Source organism: Nicotiana tabacum, chromosome 8 (genome assembly GCF_000715075.1).
Source record: "Nicotiana tabacum cultivar K326 chromosome 8, ASM71507v2, whole genome shotgun sequence".
Taxonomy (NCBI): domain Eukaryota; kingdom Viridiplantae; phylum Streptophyta; class Magnoliopsida; order Solanales; family Solanaceae; genus Nicotiana; species Nicotiana tabacum.
Genome location: NC_134087.1, coordinates 75529814 through 75551379, shown reverse-complemented (window position 1 = coordinate 75551379; position 21566 = coordinate 75529814). Strand labels below are relative to the sequence as shown.

The following is a 21566-nucleotide window of genomic DNA, read 5'->3' as shown; positions in this document are numbered from 1 at the left end:
TCAACCAGCAATTGGAGGATTTTGGAGTTCTCACTGAGAGTGTGCCCCTCCTATGTGACAACACCAGTGCACTCAACATGGCAAAGAATCCAGTTCAACATAAAAAGACCAAACACATTGATGTGAGGCATCATTTTCTACGAGATAATGTGGAGAAAGGGTTGATATGCATGAAGTTCTACAGCACAGAAGATCAAATTGCAGACATTTTTACCAAGGCACTAAGTAGGGAACAATTTGAAAGAAACAGAGTAAAGCTGGGACTGTTGAGGCCAAATTAAGAACCTGATTCCTTTTTCAGTTGGCTCATGTTATTAAGAAATAATTGGTTAAATACCGTTGCAGGTAAACACGCATGATGAGCATAGAAGCAGTAGATGCAGTACATGACTGATAAAAGAGGATTAATTCTTTTCAAAAAAAAGGGGCTTGAAGAAAATGTTTTTCAAGAACCAGGTTCTTGTACTAAAGGTTAGTAGTTCTGTGCATCCTTTAATACATGTATTAAAAAGGCACAAAATACAACTGCCATGTCATCAACTTTTCAAATCCGGCTGTCACGTCTCTTCAATTCAAAATGTTCTATCTCCCTCTGAAACGTCACAATTCTCCATGCCCAACCGCCGTTTCAGAACCGGTGCCTATTCTTCTCCCTTCATAATTATCCTCTCTGTTTAAAAACCCCTCTCTTCTTCTTCTTAACTATAAGCCCTATTCTAGATTCACCAAAAGGAAAGGATCATCACACCATCTCTTCCAGTGGCTGAGAAAACTTCTGATCTCTTCGCCTCAACTGTAACCACCTCTGACCCATCTATGGAACCTCTCGCCTTTACTGAGTCCATGTCACCCTCTGCCACTCCTACTGCTACAATCACACCTTCACTAGTTTCCCAACCTCTTCCCAACTCAGAAACCCCTAAAACTACTATTCCGTACTCTCCATCGTTTGCTGCTCACACCAGTCAAACCCTAAGTGGAAAACAAGGTCAAAATACTGAGTTCACAAAAGGCTCCGCCATCATGGCCGTCGACTCCATGGTTGTGGAAGCACCTGTTAAAGAAGAAAAGACTGTGTTTGTTATATCCGCTGATGGAATATTACATGAGGTTATTTCCCAGAAATAAGAGTCCCAAAGCGTGTGGGTAGAAGGGGCCATTATGGATGTTGAAGGGGATACAATAGTATACACTACTGGGGTATCACATGAGGAACTTGATCCCTCTCCGGAGAACCCGGGTCAGGACTCTCATCCCTAGGATAGTGCTATACCTACATTCGATGCTGCACCCCTGGAAATTCAAGCACCAGCAATGCGATCTAGTGATGAAGAAGACCTAGAAAACGTGGCCCTAGATGCATTCATAAGTAAGCGCAGGGTTGTCACCACCCCTGAGTCTGAAATTAAACGGCCTACTACCAGGCTTCAAGTCAAAGTGGCCTACGATTCTGCACTCCAAAAGAGCAAGAAAAGTACTAAGAAGAAAGTTGGTAAAGAATGGTGTACCTACAAGTGATGAAGCTATCCCTGTAGTTGTGGTGGAGGAAGGAACTCCTGAGGAACCTGGTTCCCTTGTAAGGCGATCCTCGAAAAGGGCTGAGTCTGTTTCTATGGAGGACAGTTCTACTTCTAAGTCCAAGATGAAGGAGGTAGTGAGTGATGAAGATATTCTTGTCAAGTCCAAGGGGAAAGGCAAAGTCAGTGGAGAATAGCATAGGAAACGCAAGCTTGAAACAATTGAAGAACCTAGTTCTGGAAAGAAAGCAAGAAGTGACATCTGCCTTGGCTCTGAGCGTCTAAGGCATCGAAAGGTTCTGTTGGGTCATACGTTTGACCCAACAATCTCGGAGATGGCCGGAATGCGTCAGATTCTAGAAATGGTGGAGTTTCAGCAAAGGACACATCTATTCTACATTGATGCTCCCAAAGTGTATGAGGAGGAGGTACAGAGTTTCTTCACCAGTCTCTTTCCAGTTGATGCTGACCAAGTCTATGCTTTAGTCAATGGGTTGGATATTGTCTTTAACGTGAAATTGCTTGGAGAAATTTTGCAAGTTCCTACAGTTGTGGTATATAGTGCACGAGATATTTGTTAGTACAACTTCTGAAGTGCGGTGGTGAAAGATAATTCTAATCAGAAAGGGGACCAGGTCCACAAGAAAGCATTACTTCCTATCTACCAGTTGTTGTTTGAGCTGGTTAACAAAGTCCTATTGCCTCGAGCAGAAAGGCGATCTGTAACTTCAAAATCTGATCTATTCTTAATGGAGCAATTGGACGGTTTTAACCCTATGACTCTGCCTGCCATAATGATTGAGCACATGTAGAAGGTGGCTGATTTCAAGCATGGCAATCACGAACTTCCCTATGGATAAGTGCTCACGCAAGTGTTCAAATACTTTGAGGTTCCACTGGGAACAGGTAAAATAGGGACCCATAAGTAGACATTCTCACAGACAGCCTTGGAAGAGTGCGAGTGTATTGGGAAGTATGGGGGTGTAGGAAGCACTTCAACTGTGTCTCAGCTCATCAATGCCCAGAACAGTGCAGCTGAGGAAATACGTCGATTTAAGGCCAGAAATGCTATCCTGGAAAGCCAGCAAGCCTGAGCAGTTCCCATGTCGAATGATGAGGTGATCCGTCTGACCCAAGAAAATGCTGGCCTTAGGGCGCAAGTTGAGAAACTGAAGCCTGAACTGCTCACCGAGCAAGAGTCGGGAAACGCCCGAATAAACCTTATTCTCCAGACACTTGCTGCATGCTTCCAAGCCTTTTCCTCCTAGTGCCCCCTAAGATTCCCTTTAGTGAGACCAGTTTTCTGGATATGTTCTTTTTTCTTGTTAATGGTTGATGGAGGTTTTTGTTATTTTTTTGTGGTTGGGATGTACTACTACTACTGCTTCTGTTGTCAAGTCCAATGCTGCCTCTTTCTTTTTCAAAGGAAGAGGCACATTCAAAAATTATTAATATGAATCCTCTTTTATTTTGTCTAGTACTTTCTCTTTGTGTTCTATTTTTTCTCATGACTGTGTGCACATATGTGGCATGAGTTAGCTTAGCTGGACTTCTTTGTGCTGTTGTTCTTTTTAATGATGCCAAAAGGGGGAAAAAAGAAAGACTAATATACTCTGGGGGAACCACATTGGGGAGTTGGTTCTTATGAAATGCTCTATTACTCTGACCATGAAAGATTAAGGCATTGTCTCAGGGGGAACTCTTTGACACTGGTTTTTGGCTGCCTTAATTCTGAACCTATAATTGTTTAAGTTTGTTATCATCAAAAAAGGAGAAATTGATAGATCTTAAATACTCTTGCCTTATGTTTTAATGATCTAACAAACTTACTGTTAAGAACCAGATAGGGAACCTGACCTACTTTGGATTGCTGCAAACTTTAACGGACTCCAGCAAAAGATGAACTGCTACAGATTCAGGAGCAAGGAACCAAACAAGGACCTGATGCTCTTGTGTTCCTATATAGCAATACAGAGTCATTTGGACACAGCTGGAACTGAAGTGACTGACGGTACTATTTCTGCCGCACTGCAATACACTATCAGCCCACTCATTCTCTAACCAAACAAAGCACTCACATCACTTGATCAAGATGTACCCAATGAGCTTTATACAAAGACATCACTGGAAGGTTTCTGTTTCTCATTCAAGCCTCTTGCAAAAATAGAAAAATCATCCTCTCAAGCTTGAAGAACAAGGTTGAACGCCACTATGGACCAGTTCCTAAAAGATTGACTGTTGTTGTCCTAGTTGAGTTGTCACCTTGTTATTGTACTTACTATATCTCCTAAATCTCTTACTTAGAAGCATACTGATTAGGAATCCTCTTGTAAATTCGTAAACTCGTTGAGTTTAGGTTGTGACTGGATTTAGTCATAAGGAAGAGTCTTTGTAATCGTAGAGTTACAAAGTGGCTTGTGATGATTGCATCACAAGTTAGAAAAAGCCTTTATAACTAGGATAGTCACAAAGTGGCTTGTGGTAAAGGTACCACAAGTTAGTTGAGTAAATCCTTTGCAATAGGAAGTATTGTAAAGTGGCTTGTAATAGGTAAGATTACAAGTTAATGAAGTTAAAAGCCTACAGGTGTAAGTCGTGGTTTTTTGATCCCCTTGTGCGGGATTTTTCAACGTAAAAATCCTCTGCCTCATTTACTTACTGCTTTACCAAGTGCTCTCAGCAAAAACTTGTAGAGGACCAGGTACTCTACGATTTGGTGGACCCATACAAACTAACAACTTTCGTAACATAGATACGTGAAATACCGGATGGACAAACACCAATTCTGAGGGCAATTCTAACTCATAAGCTACTTGGCCCACTCTCCGAATGATCCTATAAGGTCCAATATACCATGGGCTAAGTTCCCAGTCACCAACCCTGAACTCTAAATCTCGTCGCTGCACGTCAGAATATGACTTCTGACAACTTTGAGCTATCAACAGTCGCTCCCGCATAAGCTTTACTTTTTCTATGGCCTGCTGAACCAGGTCTGGTCCATATAACCTAGATTCTCCAACATCAAACCACCCTATAGGATCTGCACTTGCACCCGTACAAAGCATCGTACGGAGCCATCTGGATACTGGAGTGGTAACTGTTATTATATGCAAACTCGATAAGAGGTATATGTTCATCCCAACTTCTTTTAAAATCCAGCACACATACTCGCAACATATCCTCGAGCGTCTGAATCGTGCGCTCGGCTTGTCCATCCGTTTGTGGATGAAAAACTGTGTTGAGATTTACCTGAGTTCCTATACCTTTCTGAAATGACCTCCAAAAATGTGTTGTAAACTGGGTCCCACGGTTAGTTATAATAGATATGGGTACTCTGTTAGTCGCACTATCTCCTTAATATATAATTTTGCATAATCCTCTGTTGTATATGTAGATCTGATCGGTAGGAAATGAGCTGATTTCATGAGCCTGTCGACTACCACCCACATGGAATCAAACTTACGATGGGAACGAGGTAAACCCATGATAAAGTCCATGTTTATCGCCTCCCATTTCCATGTCGGGATCTCTATAGTCTGCATTAGCCCTCCGGGCTTCTAGTGCTCTATTTTCATCTGCTGGCAACTAGGGCATTGAGTGACATACTCAGCAATGTTCTTCTTCATATCGTTCCACCAATACACATCCTTAATGTCATGATACATCTTTGTTGACCCAGGGTGAATGAAATACCATGAATAATGTGCATCTGACATAATCCTGTCTCGTAGCCTTGCTACATCTGGAACACACAAATGACCCCTGTATCTGAGAACCCCATCTCTTTTGAGTTCTAACAATGGCTTCTTCTGTTGTGGAACCCTCTCTCTCAACTTGACTAACTTTGGATCCTCGTATTACCTCTCCTTTACTTCAGCTATGAGAGATGATTTTGTAGTATTTTGAGTACAACTCCTCCATTGCCAGAGTCTACTAACCGAACCCCCAAACAAGCCAATTGATGAATCTCTCTTGTTAGTTGTCTTTTCTTGGCCTCTACATGTGCTAAGCTACCCATAGATCGACGACTTAAGGCATCTGCTACAATATTAGCTTTCCATGGATGGTAGAGAATGTTAACATCGTAGTCTTTTAATAACTCAAGCCACCGCCTCTGTCGCAAATTCAACTCTTTTTGCTTGAAGATATATTGCAGGCTCTTACGATCTGTGAATATATCAACATGCACACCATATAAATAATGTCGCCATATCTTAAATGCATGGACAACCGGAGCTAACTCGAGGTCGTGGGTCAGATAATTCCGCTCATGCTTCCTTAACTGCCTTGAAGCATATGCAATTACTTTCCCATGTTGCATCAGAACACATCCTAACCCGATACCTGAGGCATCACAATACATGGCATAACCATCTGGACCTTCTGGAAGTCCCATAACTAGCGCTGAGGTCAACCTGTTCTTAAGCTCTTGGAAACTTTGCTCACAGGCCTCTGTCCACTGAAACTTAGTTTCTTTCTGCGTCAGCTTTGTTAGTGGTGCTGAAAGAGAAGAAAAACCGATACGAACCTTCAGATTAATCTTGCTAAGCCTAGAAAGCTATGAATCTCTGTCGGAGTGGTAGGTCTAGGCCAGGATTTCACAGCATCAATCTTCTAAGTGTCTACCTTTATACATTCGTCGGATACAATATGCCCCAAGAATGCTACGGATTTTAACCAAAACTCACACTTAGAAAACTTAGCATATAATTTATTATCGCAGAGGGTTTGAAGTACTGCTCGCAGGTGATCCACATGCTCATCCTCTAAACGTGAATAAACCAGAATATCATCAATAAAGACTATCACGAACAGATCCAAATATGGCCGGAATAGGCTATTCATCAAGTCCATAAATATGGCAGGTGCATTCGTCAACCCGAAGGACATAACAAGGAATTCAAAGTGGCCATATCGGGTCCTAAAGGCTGTCTTGGGAATATCTTTCTCCCGAACTCTGACCTGGTGGTACCCGACCTCAAATCTATCTTTGAAAAGCATCTATCTCCCTGAAACTGATCAAACAAGTCGTCTATCCTTGGAAGAGGATACTTATTCTTAATAGTTACCCTGTTCAATTGCCTATAATTGATACACATCCTTAGCGAGCCATCTTTCTTCCGTACAAACAGTACCGGTGCACCCCAAGGTGAAGTACTGGGCCTGATGAAACCTTTCTCCAGCAAATCTTTTAACTGCTCCTTCAACTCCTTCAATTCGGCAGATGCCATTCTATACGGAGGGATGGATATTGGTTGTGTTCCTGGAAGCAAATCGATGCCAAAATCAATCTCTCGCTCTGGAGGAATACCTGGAAGTTCATCTGGAAATACATCAACGTACTACTCAGCATCTGCATCTTTAACTTGCACAATATGATAAATGCACCCTTTTGCGATCATTTTCCTCGCCTTCAGATAGGAAATAAACCTGCCTCTAGATGTCGCTGTATTACCTACCCATTCAAGGACTGACTCACCCAGAAAATGAAATCTAGCTGTCTTTGCTCAACAATAACTGTGGCATAACAAGCTACCAACCAGTCCATGCCCATGAGAGCATCAAAATCCAACATCTCTAGTTCAATTAGGTCGGCTGAGGTCTGACGACCACAAACTGATACCGTATAACCTCGTTAAATATTTCTAGCGATAATCGATTCTCCGACCGGTGTAGATACCACAAAAGGATCACTTAGTATTTCAGGCACTATACCAAATTTCTGCACGACAAATGGGGTAATACATGATAAGGTAGATCCTGGGTCTATCAAGGCATAAACATCGTGAGAATAAATGGTCAACATACCTGTCACAACGTCTAGTGAGGACTCTTGGTACTGTCGAGCTGCTAGCGCATAGATACAATTCTGGTTACCACCTGAACTGGACCCTCTACCTCTGCCTCGACCTCTGCCAGCCGAAGACTGAGACTCACGCCTTGAAGGATGCACGAACATAACTGATCCTGTTGCTGAATTCGCTGGTTGCGCCATACCCCCAGAATCTCTATTTGGGCAATCTCGCGTCATATGCCCTGGACGTCCACATGTATAACAAGCATCGGAACCGGCTCAGCATTGGCTTAAGTGTCCTCGACCGCATATGACACATTACGACGGAAATGGCCCTGTCTATCTCGAACCTCGTTGTTGCTGCAAGCTTGACGCCTGAGAGCCCTCACCTGGTCCTGACTGAGTATATTGGTCATACTTGTAACCCTGTAGTTGAGGTGGCAGAGGTCTAGGTGGCCATTCGAAGTACTGGGACCTGTAGCTACCCTAAGACTGCTCCTAAGACCTGGCAAATCTCGTGCTCTTACGCTGCCCTAACTGAGTCTTCTCCGTACTCTACTGTCGACATCTACCCCTCTCTATATTCTGGGAAAATGCCTGAATCTATGAGATATCCATACTATCCTGTAATGTAGTGGTGGCACACGCCTCGGTCAACTCTGGGGCCAACCTTGCTATAAACCTATGGATTCTATCCCGCATAGTAGCAACTATGGATGGTGCATATCTGGTCAATGAGTCAAAACGGAGACTATATTCTCGAACACTCATATTGCCCTGCTTGAGGGCTAGAAACTAATTGAGTCGGGCCTGTCGGATCTCTCGTGGTAAGTACTGGTCAAGGAAGGCATCTGAAATTTTTTCCCAAATAGCAGGAGGTGCATCACGTCCCCTGGACCTTTCCCATCCTCGTACCAAAGGATGGCTATATCTCGGAGTTGAAAAGCTGCTAACTCAACTGCCTCTTTCTCCGTGGCATGCATAACCCGAAAGATCCTATGAAGCTGATCTATGAAATCCTACGGGTCCTCCCTCTAATCTATCCCCGTGAACTCTGGGGGATTCAAAGCAGTAAGCTCTCGGACCCTTGAACTCCCAGATCCCTCATAAGGTCTTGCACTAGCGGCTACCCTAGCCTATTGCTGGGTGGATACCAACTGTGCCAACAAATGCACCGCACTCCTTAAGTCCTGATCTGATGGAAGCGAAGGGGGAACTGGATGTGCGGTCTCCCTAGGAATCTCCTCAGGTGGCGGAGAGCCGTTAACCGCTAGCTAGGGGTCTCTCCCTGCGACTCCGATTGGGGCCTATCTGCTGGGGGTACCCTGCTAGTCCCCTCACCTATTGTTTTTCTCTCTTTTAACTAGCCGTAGTTTTCCTAGTTACCGTCATCTATGCAAGCAAACGTTGACACGTAAGTTTAAATCAAATTTCCTATAACTCAGTGCTACAACACGATTCAGATTTGAAAGAAGGGTAACCAACTCCTAAATGCCCTGTAGTTAGGAGTGGCAAACGGGCGGGTCGGGTTGGATATGGTTCGAGTTGAAAATGGATAATGAAAAAACAGGTAAATTATCCGACCCGACCCATATTTAATACGGATAAAAAATGGGTTAACCGGCAGATAATATGGATAACCATATTATCCATGACTTCTTACATATGATCACTTTTGGGAGAATTTTTAATCTCCCTAACTTGAGGAACCCCCAATTTAAAGCTTTACAAATGTAAAAATTAGACCCATTAGTTATCCATTGGTTAACCATTGGTTATCCATTTTCTAAATGGATAATATGGTTCTTATCTATATTTGACCCTTTTTTAAATAGTTCATTATCCAAACCATTTTTAATAGATAATATGGGTAGTTAACTGTTTTCTTTGAACCATTTTGCCACCCATACCTGTAGTCCCCTACTTATATAATGTGGTGCATCATACATATATAAACAAGACCCTACTAGACACGGCTTGTAGAATCCCTAGGATAGAACTGCTCTAACACCACTTTTGTCATGCCTCGAGCCTGGGGGCGAGACCGGCACCCAGTGCCTCACTTATCCTTGCATACCACTTTCGACTAAGAGACTCTGAACATGTAATATCATACTTTGGCCATGGGCCACATTACAAGATAATGTGTGATGCAAAATATAAACCTGAATAGGAGACTAACGCTGACTAAACATCAACATAAACCTGGGTCGGCAAGGCCATCATAATAACTACAACTCACAAACCAACAAAATATATGTACAGGGCCTACAAGCCCAACATACTATACTAACTGACAGGATATATCTACAAGCCTCTATTGATAGATGTACTATGATCAGAACAAGGCCCCAACCTACCCATAACCTATCTACATATATACACAAGATACACACCACACTGCTAGACCTGACAACTCCAAAAGAAGGGGAGCTTATCGATAAAGCTGAACTCGGGCAACACCTACTGAGGAGGTCTACCCGTCTGTCTGTCTAAACCTGCATGCATGGAATATAGTGCCCCTAAAAAGCGATGTAAGTACGAAATAATGTACCGAGTATGTAAGGCAATATACTGAAGCTGAAACTGAACTGATAATATAATAACTGAAAATAATTGGGAGTCAAAAACATCTGAAGATATGCTCATCTGCTGATACTGACTCACTCTCTCAATATAGTGAGTAAAATAGTTGTCCGGCCCTATAAGGCTCGGTATACATATATATTTGCTCTACCATAGTAGGCTCGCTCATAAGCGCTCGGCCATACTAGGATCTGTATCTCAACCAACTGGGCTCGCTCATAAGCGCTCGGCCATGGTAGGCTCGGTATATAACTTACCATCTGATCAGAGGTTGCCCAATAGGGGCTTGCCCATCGATTATAGCTCGATGATAATGAAAATACTTTTAATGTTGTATATATGTAAATTCTCTGCTCTCTTGACTGAAGAAGAAAATACTCAATTGAATATGAAGTCCCAATAAGGAGAATATTGTAACTTACAAAACTAAGAAAATATACGTAATTTGCGATACTAGCCAAATATACATAAATTCCGGGATATGAATTTTTCTTTATGGCTCATAAACAAAATCGTGTAATGACAAGATCATGCAAAATGAAAGAAGAGCTTAGCCTTAACATATCTATTCCCGGAATTATTTGAACGAACCTGCTTCTGCAAAATATGGACGAAATTCACACTTGGACAAACTTAAAATTTCAGATGAATTAATCTGCTTTTAACATTTTTTTTGAATGAAATGTTGCTAAGGATTGAATTGAACAATATGTTCCTACTCTCTCACGTTTGTAGGTTGAAGTCAGAATGTCAAAAGTTTGTTCTCTTGGTTTTGGTTCAAGACAGAACTTAAGAGTAGTTCTTGATCTTCAAATGTATTGTATTACTTTTTGATTGATAAAGCTAAAAAAGTCTTGATAAGACTTTGTATTTTAGAGTCTTGACACATGTTAAAGGTGATTGATGAATCACCTTAATAAAGGAGCGGGGCTGCCATGTATCTCCTTGGGGGAGTTGATTTTATTAATTTATCCACTTATTCGTTAACAGGGTAATGTTTCGTTACCCGGTAATTAATCTATTACCCGCATAATTTAAGAATTATCACAAATTACTTAAAAATTCTATTTATTTTCAAAATACTTCATATATACTTTATATATTACACTACCATGGTTATATGGTACCTTGCATGGTACTAGTTTATAATTATCAGGTATTATTACTTGATCCGTATTTTATCCAAATTGTCCATTTTCAATGAAACTCGTTTTCTTTAATTCGTGTACCCCTTTAGCCTTCATAATACTTATTTAACGCTTGTTATAAATAGCGTAAGTATGTTAACGTCAAGATGATCTCATCCCCGCGTCTACGTCAGTTAATTGAAAACAAAATTATAACGTACGAAAACGCGAGATGTAACACCAGGTTCATCTATGTCCATATGGGTGGCAGGTGCAATAGGAGTATTAATGGTTTTTGAACTTTCCATCTCAAATAACTTCAGGAGCTCTATAATGTACTTCTGCAGGCTTATCATCATTCCCTTAGAGATTTGCTTAACTTGCAACCCTAAGAAAAAGTTCAATTCCCCCATCATGCTTATTTCAAACTCGCTTCTCATAAGCTTTACAAACTCCTCACACAAGGAGTCGTTTGTTGCACCAAAGATGATATTGTCAACATATACTTGCACAATGAGCAGTTTCTGTCCCCGTTTCTTTAGAAATAGGGTGTTGTCAATCTTTCCTCTTGTAAAGACATTTTCAAGAAGAAACTTGGACAACCTTTCATACCATGTACCAGGGGCCTGCTTTAGTCCATATAGTGCCTTGTCGAGTTTGAATACATGTTCAGGATGCTCCTGACAATCAAACCTAGGTGGTTGTTTGACAAAGACTTCTTCCTTTAAATATCCATTCAGAAATGCACTTTTGACATCCATTTGGAACAATTGAATTCCATATGAAATGCGAAAGCAATGAGAATTCTGATGGCTCTCATTCGAGCAACTGGAGCAAAAGTTTCATCAAAGTCGATACCTTTTTCTTGATTGTAGCCTTGAACTACTAACCTTGCTTTGTTCCTTCTTGTGTTCCCAAATTCATCAAGCTTGTTTCTAAACACCTACCCGGTTCTTATGACCGTTCTATCTGAGGGCCAAGGGACCAGGTGCCATACACGGTTCCTCTCAAATTGATGAAGTTCATCTTTCATAGCAGTAATCCAGTCAACATCTTTCAATGCCTTCTTGATATTTTTAGGCTCAATTTGAGAGAAGAAAGATGAGAAAGCAAACGAGCTTCTTGTCTTTAATCTGGTTTGAATTCCCGAATCAAGAGGAGTGATCACATTTTGGAGAGTATGTGAACTTTTGTGCTTCCAATCACCTGAATCTCATTGTGTGAAGATCCAGGTTCCTCAGACTGAGATCCATTATTGGCATCTATGGATGGGTGAGTACCCCTTCTCTGCTCAGCATCAGGAGTTCCTTACACAACATCAGCAACTCTATCCTCAGCTTCAGTTGTTGTTATGGAGGGACCAGGTTCTTCTGTGTTGGCTGAGGGTTCTATTGTATTTTCTTTATTGAATTCCTTGACTTGATTCATCAATTCCACCTTTCCATTTACCATATCAATGATTTCTTCAGGAACCTTCGACTGCTCTCCGTCTTGATCAATCTTATCATGTGAATTTTTCCCACATAGGTGGTGTGATTCATCAAAGATTACATGTATGCTTTCTTCAACACATTGAGTTCTTTTGTTGTAGAACTTGTATGCTTTGCTTTGTGAGGAATATCCAAGAAAGATTCCTTCATCACTTTTGGCGTTAAATTTTCCCAGCGCTTCCTTTCCATTATTGAGAATGAAGCATTTGCATCCAAACGTTCTTAGGTGAGTTAGCTTGGGCTTCCTCCCGTTTAGCAATTCATATGGGGTTTTGTTCAGGAGGGACCTGATCATGCACCTGTTCACCAAGTAGCAAGCAGTGTTGACTGTCTCTGCCCAGAAGCCTTTTGTTATGCCACTGTCAATTAGCATAGTTCTTGCTATGTATTCAAGAGTCTTATTTTTCCTCTCCATAACACTTTTTTGTTGAGGTGTTCTGGGAGCTGAAAAGTTGTGACTTATGCAATTTTCAGCACAAAATTCGTCGAATTTCGCATTGTCAAACTCTGTGCCATGATCAGACCTTATACTTACAACATTATGGCTCATCTTCACTTGAATCTGATTCACAAATGCAACAAACACTAGAAAGGTTTCATCCTTAGTTCTGAGAAATAAGGTCCATGTGAATCTAAAGTAGTCGTCAACTATGACAAAGATGTACTTCTTTCCTCCTCTACTGGGCACCCTCATATGTCTACATAGATCCATATGGAGGAGATCAAGTGGCCTTGAGGTGCTTACTTCATTCTTGGGCTTAAAGATAACCTGACTTGCTTTCCTCTTACACAAGCAACGACACCTTGTGACCTTTGAACCTTGACTTGGGCAGCCCACATACCAGGTCCTTCTTGACCAACTTGTTTAGCAATGAAAAGCTTGCATGTCCCAATCTTCTGTGCCACATCTTAGCATCATTATCAATAACACTCAAACATGTAAGATCCACATTGTGCAAGGACTCAAAATCAGCAACATACATGTTTTTGTATCTTTTTGCCAGCATAACCACTTCACCAGTCACGAGATTTGTGATTGTGCAAGTTTTTGACAGAAATTCCACTTTGTTTCCTTTGACACAGATTTGAGAGACACTCAGTAAGCTATATTTCAAGCCATTCACATAGTACACATTCTCAATAGAGTGAGTGTCTTCCCAATTCTTCCTACTCCCAGAATGTATCCCTTTTTGCCATTGCCAAAGGACACACTCCCTCCTTGCAGAACTTTGAGTGAAAGGAAATTATCGAGGCTTCCAGTCATATGCTTAGAGAAGCCGCTAACCATATAGCATTTTTGGTTGCTTCCTTTCACTACTTCCTACACAAAAAAAATCAAGGATTAAACTTAGGAGCCCAAACAAGTTTGGGTCCCTTGTAGTGAGGAAAATGGATAATTAAACTTCTTTTTGTCCAAGTAGGCTATACACGTTTCTCATGACGGAACCAGGTTCCTTAGCAGTAGTTACCTTTTCAACAAAAATCTTATTTTTCTGTTGGGACTGAATTCTAGCCTTATAATTTTCTTTAAAGTGTCCAGTGTTGCCACCGTAAGTGCAAAGACAGTTATAAGGGATAGTAGCGTACCTATTATGTGGATTGTATGGAGTCTTATCCTTTTGAAACCCGACTCACTACCTGTTCCCACCATTGCTTATATACATGGCAGTGATCATATCAGAGGACAAGGTCCACTTTAGAGATTTTTCTAGATCATTTTTAACTTTTCCTAGATCTTCTTGAAGTTGTTTGTTTCTTTCAAGTTCAACATACGGACTAGATTTCACAAATTTGAGTTCATTTTCAAGCTTAATGTGTGCCTCACTTGCAACTTCCTTTTCATTTTGGATGTTCCCAGAACTATTTCCCTTTTTTTAGTTCCTCTATTATTTCTTTTAGCTCCACAACAACTACCAATAGGTCATCTCTCTCATGTTCTACGTTTTTAATTTTTTTCAGTCTGAACATCTTTTTCTTTATTTAAAACCTCAATGGTTTCTTTTAGGTCAACCACTACTACTACCAGATCATCTCTCTCATATTCTACCTCTCCTAGTTCCACAGTTAATACATTTTTATCATTTATAAGACTAATGATAAGTATCAATTAAAACATTTGCCAAAGATATAAGCTTCTTCTGAGAGTTAGACTTCAAATTTATTTGAACGTCTAAAAAGTTACCTCATCATCATCATCGTCAAATTTTTCCATCAGGGCAAAGATAGAGTCATATTCAGCTGCTTCACTTTCAACTGCCATCATGGAGATGTCACCTTGTGCATCATCTTCATGCAGCAAGAGCCTGTTTAACTACATTATCAACGATATCTTTTCTCTTGAATCTTTTGTCAAGAACCGGGTTCCTCTTGAGTGCTTTGTCTGTGTTGTGCTTGTACTGGTCTTGCTTGAGGAGAGGATAGTCCTTGATAAAGTGTCCTGGCTTCCCACATTTATGACACAAGTCATAACCTCTTGGCTTGCTGGAGCTGCACCTTTTTGGAATACCTCCATTCCTACGAATCATTTTCAAAAATCGCTTCATCAGGTAAGCCATGTGAGCATCCTCACCACTTGAGTCATTGTTGTCTGCCTTGAGGACCAGGTTCTTCTACTTTTTGGGCTCTCTTCTTCTTCTTCTTCTTTTTCTTCTTCTTCTTCTTCTTCTTCTTCTTCTTCTTCTTCTTCTTCTTCTTCTTCTTCTTCTTCTTCTTCTTCTTCTTCTTCTTCTTCTTCTTCTTCTTCTTCTTCTTCTTCTTCTTCTTCTTCTTCTTCTTCTTCTTCTTCTTCTTCTTCTTCTTCTTCTTCTTCTTCTTCTTCTTCTTCTTCTTCTTCTTCTTCTTCTTCTTCTTCTTTTACACTCTTCTCGTTTTTGTTTTTGAGTTCATCAATGATCAACTTTTGCAGATCCTTTACCTCCGTAATAGCATTTACTTTGCTTTCCCAGGAATCAGGTAGTACATTGAGTATTTTCCTGACAAGCTTGTTCCTTGGAATGATCTCTCCTAGAGAATGGAGCTTGTTGATGATAGAGGTGAATCGAGTGTGCATGTCCTGAATGGACTCATCATCCTTCATCCTGAAGAGTTCATACTCAGTGGTGAGCATGTCGATCTTCTACTGCCTGACTTGAGTTGTTCCTTCGTGTGATGTTTGGAGAGCTTCCCAGATCTCCTTGGCAGATTGACAGGCAGAGATCCTGTTATATTCGTCTGGTCCAATACCATAGATGAGGATTATTTTGTTCAGAAGTTCTTCTCTATAGCTTTGCGGTCAACATTGTTGTACTTCTTCCTTGTCTTGGGAACTGTCATTGTTGATTCGCCAATGGTCTTCATAACATCCCAGAGCTCTGACTCTTCAACCATGATAAAATCATGCATCCTTGTCTTCCACCATCCGTAGTATTGTCCATTGAATCTTGGTGGTCTGTAGGTAGATTGACCTTCTTCAAAGTTTGGTGGAGTAGCCATGAGGATCCTTTCTAAGTGTTAGATTGATAGAAAGAACCTGCTCTGATACCAATTGATGGAAACTTAGGGTCCACCTATCTGTATAGAGAATTTGGTTCTCTATCAGTTCCTACAGAAAACGCATAATAAGAGATAAGTAAATGACACTGCAAAGTTTTACGTGGAAAACTCCCAGCTCACGAGATTAAAAACCATGATCTACACTCGTAGGATTTCAACTTCACTAACTGAGCAACTTTTAGATTACAACCTATTATACCTAGGAATTAAACTCTTAATCCCTCACTCACTTGTAATAATTCTATTACAAGCCTCTTTGTAATATCTCTATTACAAAACTCACAACTCGACTAAATCTAGCCAAGACACAAATACAAGGTTTATGGTTTTACAAATGGTTTCCTACACAATTGTTATAACCCATATTTTTGTACCTGAAAGTACGTCGTGAGTCAATTGATGTAAGCTCAAAAAGGATGAAATCCTTCTACAAGGATAAGAAAGGTTTGCCGAAGTGTTAAGCAAGTTAAGATGAATATGAGACTTGTTAATCATGATTTAAATGAGTTTAAAGCCATGATATGACTATATATGATGTTTGTATATGAAGTATAAAGTTTGAGAAAAATCGAATTTAAGTTGCGGAAAAACCGACTAAGGATTTGCCTTGTAATGAAGCTTATTGAGTAATAAATTTCATAAGCTATATAAGGTTTTTTGGGACATATTATAAACCAAATTGAAGGTCTTGGAATGTAGTTTCCAACGCTCTTAACCGTTTGTTCATACGACACCCGGATAAAAAAGTTATAAGCATTGGAAGATGAGCCAATTAAAGGGTGCCAAGTAGCACCTTTTGACTTTTCAACAAAATGGAGACTATCTCCTTTTTCTCGTCTCTTTCTGCATATTTCCAGAGAGCTCGACCAAATAAGACCCCTAACCTCACCCTTAAGCTGTCCACAAGGTTATCCAATAAGATTATCGTCCGAGGCACGAAATCACGAAGCAATAACACTAGAACGATCCCCACGCCGTAAGTATCGCTATATAGCCTCTCTTTTTCTTTGTAGTTTGAGTTTTGGAAGGTATTTTGAAGTTAATAAATGCCTAATTTCTGGTTTCAAGATCTTAAACATCAAGGAAGATTGATTAATTTATTTCATAATAGTTAGAACTCACGGGACGGTGATCAGAAGCCGTGAGTTCGAGTTATTTGATTTGTAATGGACTGTTTTGTGGGCTGTTTCGTGTAGCTTTTGGGCTGTATATTTTGCTGCTATTTAATAGAGTTTTTGGAAGATAAATTGTGTGGAGAAACACCACTTAATGGCGAAATGATGGAATAGTCAATCTTTGTAATATTTTCGGGGTGTTGGACACTACTATAGTCGTCGTTTTTGTTATGAATTGATTGGGGTGTGTTGGGCTGTTGTAAGCTAAATATAACATGTATTTCGACTTGTATCCACTTTAGGAGGTAATTATATTGTGTTCCTACAGGCTCTTAAGGTTATCTTGGCATTGGTTAAGTTAAATGGATGAACTAGACATGAACTAGTGAATAAAGTTGCTAATTAAGAATAATTGGAGTTGTGGATCATTTTCTTTGTTATGGATATATGGTATAAGGCTGGAATTATTGATGAATGACTTCATTATCATATTAATGATACTATTAAGTTAAATTAAAAAGTCTATAAGGAATGATATGGGGTATACGAATTCCAATTGGAGCTTGTCGCTCGTTATAAAATAGCTATGACTTGTTGTTGTTTTATGGTGTCTTGTTATTGATAATTATGTATTGCTAGATTTCTCTGGTAATTGTTGTTGGTATATGATATTGTATGAGGCTCTTGTTTTAGGGGAGATGCTGCCCGAATTTATATAAACGAACTACAAGTTTAAGTTGCAGACTTAGCCTTTATTCAATACAGATTTTGAATCTCCTTATGCAATGGTAGATTGAGTTGAGTTGTTTGAAGAGTAGCTTGGGAGGTATTAAGGACTCACCATGGTTAAGGTATGTTAAGGCACTTACTTCTTTTTTTGGCATGATCTAAAGTGACATGAACATAAATGTCACGCTAATTCATAACGGATCTACTCCTAGGAACTAAGGTTGTCCATGTTGTTCTTTCCTTATAAAGTTATTCTAAGCAAGTGTGTATGATCCTTGAATCCTATTAAGGTTCATATTGATGATATGGATGCCTATAATGTTAATCGAAGGTGCAACGATCTTAAGTCACTCCAAAAGGTTTAGAACATGATTCCATGAGTCTAGCATGCATTATATATAGTATCTATTTTACTCTACCGAGCCGCACTATAGTCGGCCGGGTACGACACGTATTGTGAAACCACTAATCAGTTGGGTTTACCGAGCTCCACGTGGCCGGGTACGATTCTACCGAGCCTTATGATGGTCGGGTGCTATTTTATCGAGTCATCTTTGAGGCTGGGTATGATATGATGATGATGATGCCCACAGAGGTGTATGTTTTTAAAAGTTTATGTATATATATGTATTATGCATTTCATGTCAGTATCCCCCAGAGGCACGCAGATGTTACAGGTTGTATCTCATCTATCTCTCTTTATATTACTGCTCTTGTTTATGCTTTCTTGCCTTACATACTCGGTACTTTATTTGTATTGACGTCTCTTTTGCCTGAGGACGCTGCGTTTCATGCCCGTAGGTCCCAATTGATAGGCTGACATTCCTCTGGGTAGGATATCAGCTCAGCGGAGGTGTTGGTGCACTCCACTTGCTCCGGAGTTGCCTATTTGGTCAGTATGCTTTGGATATGTATTGATTGATATGGCGGGCCCCTGTCCCGACCTTTATGATTTTATGTACTCTTAGATGCTTTTAGACAGATGTCAGGTTTATGGATACTTGTATGGCCTTGTTGGCCTATGTGTTGAGTTTACAAATGGTCATGTCGGCCTTATAGGCCCGTATGTCACATGTATAAGTTTGTATATCATGTTGGGTCGTCATATGTTGAGTATTCTCTTATGTTTTATTCTTGTTATCTCATGACGGTTTTCTGGTTCATTTACTCAAGATAGTATAATAAGAAAGATATGTTATGTTGGTACTCGGTTGAGTAAGGCACCGGGTGCCCGTCGCGGCCCTTCGGTTTGGGTCGTGACAACAATGCTTCTAGCTAAGCTAAGTAGGAATTACAAGTAGATCACACTAAACAAAGTACAACACAACTAAGGACATATAATAACACAGTGTTGGAAACTGGAAGTCACGTGCAAGATGGCAACTCACTTGAGGGGAAACTTGATTAACTTTCAGATGTGCAAGTGTGTGTTTTTCCTTTGCTTCATGTTAATAATATCCAAGTGATGTCACTTGGATGATGCAAGTAAATATCCGGTACAAGGCATTCCCCATAAAGTGACTGCTACATTGTTTGCATTGTTACGTGTGCGCAGAGGAACAATTGCAGTGACTTCTGTGAGGAGTTGACTGGTATAGTCAGCAAGGGAGCTGATGTCCATCTGTTCCCTTTGTCGTTTCTTTGACTCTGGTTGTTGAAACTTGTACCCGACTTGAGACTTATTGTTCTTGAGCTCCTTGAGGAAGTGTAACAGGTTTTCGATCTGATTTTTATTATTAAATTTGTTAGATCATCAAAATATAACAAGGCACGTAACTTATCATTGTTCCCCTTTGAATTTTGGCTGCCTAGAAATGCTACAAGTTCATGTAAAAGGTTTTCTGAATTTTTATTTGCTATGCTCTAAGAAGAGAGGTGAAAAAAAATATTATTTTGACAATTATAATGATTCTCTCATCTTTAACATTGTTGTTTAATCTTAAAAAAATAATTAACTATGACATATTATATACAAAGATTAGTAATAAGAGAAGTCTGACCACACAAGGCTATCTGCAGCTTCTGGATAATGATCCTACTTTTATTATGTGCCTCACGCTCCTTTTTGTCTCACTAATTTGTGGACCCCAATCTTACACTTCTGGGTCCACAAAAATCCTGGTCCACAAAACTGTGAAACAAAAAAGATGCCTCATACAACTAGTGTAAGTTGTATGAGACATAAAATAAAATTTTCCGTATGTATGTACTTTCTATCAATTGTGACTTAATCTGCTTAACTTTGAATACTGTACGTATCTCTTATTACTTTGCTGAATTTCAGGAACAACAAAGAAAAAGGAAATAGAAAAATTAAAACTTTTTGCTATCCAAATTAACTTTTTTTAACAATACTAAAGGTAGGTTGAGATACTGAAAGAAGTAAAAGTTTAATCTCTTTCTCAATTATGCTAAATCTGGATATATTTTCTGTGAAATATAGCTTTTTCTTGTGAACGCAAATGTCATTAGGCTTGATTTGCTTAAGCTGTACCTGCAAATGACAACGAGTTTGAGCTAATTCGAAGCATCTTACATAAATGCAAAATGTAAGATTCATTATTGCTATGTAAATGTTATTTATTTTATTTGTTGAAAAAATGAATCATTATTATATACAAAGGCCAAAATGGATTGGTTAGTTTATACAACTCATTTATATATTTTCTGCTCTCTTTATCTTCTTTGTTGATATCTGGTTTTCCTGCTTTGGTATCTTTGCTCTGGGGGCGGCTGTTTTTTTTCAATTTTCATATGTTTTATCAATGTCTTTTTCAGGTAAATTGTGCAAACTGACTATGTTTTTTTTGGTTCTTCTCTATTTAAACGAATTCCCCCTTTAGCTTGTTTGAGATTCTAGAAGATGTTCCCACATTAAATAAGTAGGACATAATTTTTACAAATAATGAAGCTCTAATGATGCTTATGTGTAAACATCCTTGCCTATAACTGTTCCTTTCTACGTTCAACCTAAATTAAAAATATATATGTAAGAACTTAAAATTTAAGAGTGTTATATGCCCTGATGTTGTTGCATATCCAATACTTCTAAATAGATTTTTTAAAGCTAGAATAATAAATATAGCAGTTGAGAAAAGCAATTTAGAGTCTATATTATGATGCAAAAACCCACTAATTATTTATACTGTGTTGTTTAATTTTTGAAATTGGCTATAGCCTATTACCTTAAATATATAATGCATAATGTAAATTTCTTCTGAGAATTATGACTAAGCTTGTGTTCATACTTACATTATGTATCATTATGCATATCCCAAAATCAAGTCTTTACACTCAAAGCGATCATATGCAAATAGCTCAGCTTGAAGAAGCGTGAAATTTCATGTTTCTTTATATTTAAAGGTGAATTTTATTTTTTTATATAATTACTTTGACCTGTCATTTAACGTATAGAACCTCTAAAAGGCAGGCTACTCAAATTGTTATATTCTTTGAGTCCTCGCGATCGTGTTGGAGGATCAATTTTCTTGGCTAATATAACTGAAGTGTTTATCCTGATATAAACTATTGTAAATATGACTTTTGAGCTTATGGTGTCTTCCCCGACATCGATTAAATTATGTTATCTTATCTGTTTAACCAAAAAATGTGTATTTCGGTTAAAGCCTATTTTTAGAAGAACTCAGGTTACTGATAACCAAGAAATTTCGTACTTT

The 21566-nt window shown here is 39.4% G+C and overlaps 1 long non-coding RNA gene across 1 annotated transcript; it reads left to right on the top strand.

Moving 5' to 3' along the window:
* Positions 1 to 16914: 16914 nt before the first annotated feature.
* Positions 16915 to 19028, top strand: LOC142163574 (uncharacterized). Its single transcript, XR_012694524.1, has 3 exons — positions 16915 to 17021; positions 17926 to 18011; positions 18691 to 19028. It is a non-coding gene; the product is annotated as an uncharacterized LOC142163574 (long non-coding RNA).
* Positions 19029 to 21566: the final 2538 nt, after the last annotated feature.